This window comes from Apium graveolens, chromosome 6, assembly GCF_009905375.1.
Source record: "Apium graveolens cultivar Ventura chromosome 6, ASM990537v1, whole genome shotgun sequence".
NCBI classification, from domain to species: Eukaryota; Viridiplantae; Streptophyta; class Magnoliopsida; order Apiales; family Apiaceae; genus Apium; species Apium graveolens.
In genome coordinates this window covers 82,994,311-82,998,132 of record NC_133652.1, presented here as the reverse complement: position 1 = coordinate 82,998,132, position 3,822 = coordinate 82,994,311, and the positions used below count along the sequence as shown (strand labels likewise).

General features: G+C 39.8%; 1 non-coding gene across 1 annotated transcript; it reads left to right on the top strand.

The window, feature by feature from the left end:
* Positions 1–2,454: 2,454 nt before the first annotated feature.
* LOC141669140 (small nucleolar RNA R71) lies at positions 2,455–2,560 on the top strand. Its single transcript, XR_012553432.1, has one exon. It is a non-coding gene; the product is annotated as a small nucleolar RNA R71 (small nucleolar RNA).
* Positions 2,561–3,822: the final 1,262 nt, after the last annotated feature.

Below are 3,822 nucleotides of genomic sequence, written 5' to 3'. Positions count from 1 at the left end.
TGCAATAAAAATTAAGGTTGTGGCTTGTTTTCATACTTTAACCTGTTGCGATCCGTGGTTTTATGAAGCAGGGTCATTATAAATAATATTTCTTATACAAGTTAATATATTGTGTTTATGTTGTGGACCCCAAACTTCTGACCCGGGTTTGGAGGGTGCCACAAAAGGGAAGTGATCCTTCCTAGTGGCATTGTTCAGCTTCCTGTAGCCCATACAAACTCTCGATCCCGTGACTGTTCGTGTAGGAATAAGCCCATTCTTCTCATTTTCTACCATAATAATTCCAACTTTCTTTGGCACACATTGAACTGGGCTCACCCGTGAACTGTCAGAAATAGGATAGATGATTCCTGCATCTAGCCACTTAAGAATTTCCTTCTTCACTACTTCCTTCATGATCGAATTAAGTCTTCTTTGTTGCTCGACCATAGGCTTGTTACCTTCCTCTAGCAGAATTTTATGCAAGCAATAAGAAGGGTTGATTCCCTTGATATCTGCTATAGTCCAACCAATTGCCGCTTTGAACTCTCTCAGAATCCTCAGAAGCTTCTCCTCGTCACTACCTGAAAGGTCAGATACAATAATCACATGCAGAGTAGATGCATCACCTAAAAAAGCATACCTTAAATGCTCAGGTAAAGGCTTAAGCTGAAGAGTGATAGCTTCCTCAATAGATGGCTTGAGGCATTTAGGAGCTTTGTTCAATTCCTCCATTTCAAGAGATTCAAAAGGCATATCAATCTTCCTCTTCTAGGGAGAAGCATTCAGATATTGCAATTGCTCTTCACCTTCATCATCTTCACTATCTGAATTCCCCAATAAGGCCTTCTCTAAGGCATCGGACCTTAGCAGTTGATCAAGTTCTGAAGTAACCACAGAATCAACCAACTCCACCTTTAAGAACTCCTCATTTTCCATAGGAAATTTCGTAGCATTGAACACATTAAAATTTACATCCTGATCCAGCACTCGCATTGTGAGCTCACCTTTCTGCACATCTATCAAGGTTCAGCCAGTTGCCAAGAAAGGTCTTCCCAAAATTATGGGAATCTTCTTATCCTCCTCGAAATCAAGAATTACGAAATCAGCAGGTAAGATGAGTTTATCAACCTTGACCAAGACATCCTCCACAATACCTCGCAAACATGTAGTAGAACGGTCGGCCAACTGCAAAGTCATATAAGTCGGCTTTGGATCAGGTAAGTCCAACTGCTTAAAGATTGATAAAGGCATTAGATTGATGCTAGCTCCCAAATCACATAAGCATCTATCAAAAGATACTTTTCCAATAGTACAAGAAATAGTGAAGCTTCCCGGATCTTTAAGCTTTGGAGGCAATTTCTGTTGCAGTACATCACTGCATTCCTCCGTGAGAGCGACAGTCTCTAAATCATCTAGCTTCACTTTTCGAGAGAGAATACCTTTCATAAACTTTGCATAACTAAGCATCTGCTCAAGAGCCTCAGCGAAAGGTATGTTGATATGAAGTTTCTCGAACGCCTCCAGAAACTTCTCAAATTGCTTGTCCAGCTTTTTCTTCTGCAGCCGCTTAGGAAAAGGCGGTGGAAGATTGATCTGTTTCTCCCCTGTATTACCCTCAAGAGGAGTGTACTCAATAGTAGTCTTCATTGGTTCCATTTCTGCTTCCTACTACTCTATTTCTTTTTCAGCCCTAGCTTTTTCAGTCGACATTTGAGTTTGTTCGGGATTCGCAACCTTTCCAGACCTCAAAGTGATTGCCTTTACATGCTCCTTACCTTCCTTCCTTCCTGGCACTTCAGTGTCACTAGGTATTGTACCAGGTTGACGATTTAGCAAAGGCATTGGAAATTTGTCCAATTTGATTTTTCAAGGTTCATAGAAATAGATTGACTCTTACACATGAGCTTCGACTCCTCTAATTCAGATTTTTCATTAGCTTATTGCTGCTGGAGTTGCTTCCTTGGTACATATTGTGGTTGCTAAAAACCAGGGCGGCTGATAAGGCTGTTGAACCATATTTTGAGCATTGCTCCAACTGAAATTAGGATGATTGCGGTTATTGGGATGATAAGTGGCTAGCACAGGTTACTGCGAACGCTGAAAGTTGCTCACAAACTGAGCTAATTCACTAGAAATTGCGCACTGATCAGTCTCATGGGCACCAGCACAAACTCACAGACACTAGCGATTTGATTAACTCCATAATTACCCAAAGTGTCCACCTTCATCATCAAAGCCTTAAGTTGGGCAGCTATAGCAGTTGATGCATCCAACTCCAGAATTCCAGCTACTTTTCCCTGAGTCAAACTCTGGGAAGTATTCTGGTATTCATTAGCAGCCATCAGTTCGATCAATTCATAAGCTTCATCGTATCTCTTAGCCCACAAGGCTCCTCCTGATGCTGCATCGAGCATGGGTCTAAAAGTAGCACCCAATCCATTGTAAAAACAATTTATAATCATTCAATCAGGCATGCCATGGTGTGGGCACTTCCTCAGCATCTTCTATATCAATCCCAAGCCTCACACAGAGATTCTCCAATTTGCTGAGCAAACTAAGTAAGAGCATTCCTGATTGCAGCAGTCTTCACCATAGGGAAGAATTTAGTGAGAAACGTTTGAGCAAGATCTTCCCAAGTGGTGATAGATCATGCTGGTAGAGAATGTAACCATCACTTAGCTTTATCCCTCAAAGAGAATGGGAAGAGTCACAGCTTGATAGCATCTTCAGTCACATCATTGAACTTGAAAGTGTCGCATATCTCGATGAAATCCCTGATGTGCATGTTGGGGTCTTCAATAGGAGAACCCCCAAACTGAACTGAGTTCTGTATCATCTAAATCGTGTTTGACTTGATCTCAAAAGTGTTAGCCCTGATGGTTGGCCCGATGATTCTTGACTGAATGCCATTGATCTTAGGCTGAGAATAGTCCATCAAAGCCTTAGGATTTTCTGCTTGATCTCCCATCACTACTAAAAATGGTTCCTCAACTTTCTCTTCTTCTCCTGCCTTCTTTTCTTCTTCAAAAAGTTCCCTTCGAACCACCACAAATTCTTCCTCGGCTTTATCCATAGTTCTCTTACGAGACCGCGAACGCGTATGCATACACGCTCGCTAGAGTACCTGAAATAAGACAAGGAAATAGATAAGTAACAATGTCCGAGTCAATGAACTTTAACGACCACTGATGGAAAACACATAAACTAAAAATTAACACCGAGTCCCCGGAAGCGGCGCCAAAAACTTGTTAGTCGCTAAACACGCGCTAAAATTACACGCAAGTATACGCGTTCATAAGTAGTATAAGATATAAATCAGATTCATTCCCACAGAGACTGGTTTAGGTTAAATTTATAATTAATGCACTTAAGCAACAATTTATGGTTATTATTCAATGCTAAGACGAATAACAAATTGAGGTTGTTTATAACTAAGAATGAAACTAACAATTCTAACTAAGAGAATAAGAATGATTGAATTAATATATATAACAAACATGAGATTCTAACTTCATTAAATACTTCATTCAATAGCCTTTTCATTCTTAACCTTAGCATGTAATGGTGATGACACTAATCAGATAACACGAAACTGATAAACGCCAACTTTCATTACACGAATACCATACTAACAGACATCTACAAAAAAGATAGAAGCTGAATAGACACCAATTATATTGAGACCCTATACGTCTATAGAATTTGACAACATAACGGTTTAAGCATAAGTTATCTATCTTGATTACATAGGGCAAGTAAGATGGTTAAAATTACTCACGAATCATGCATAATAAATACATGAACCTATGCTAGCATGGCAAGTTATAAATCCTTAAATTC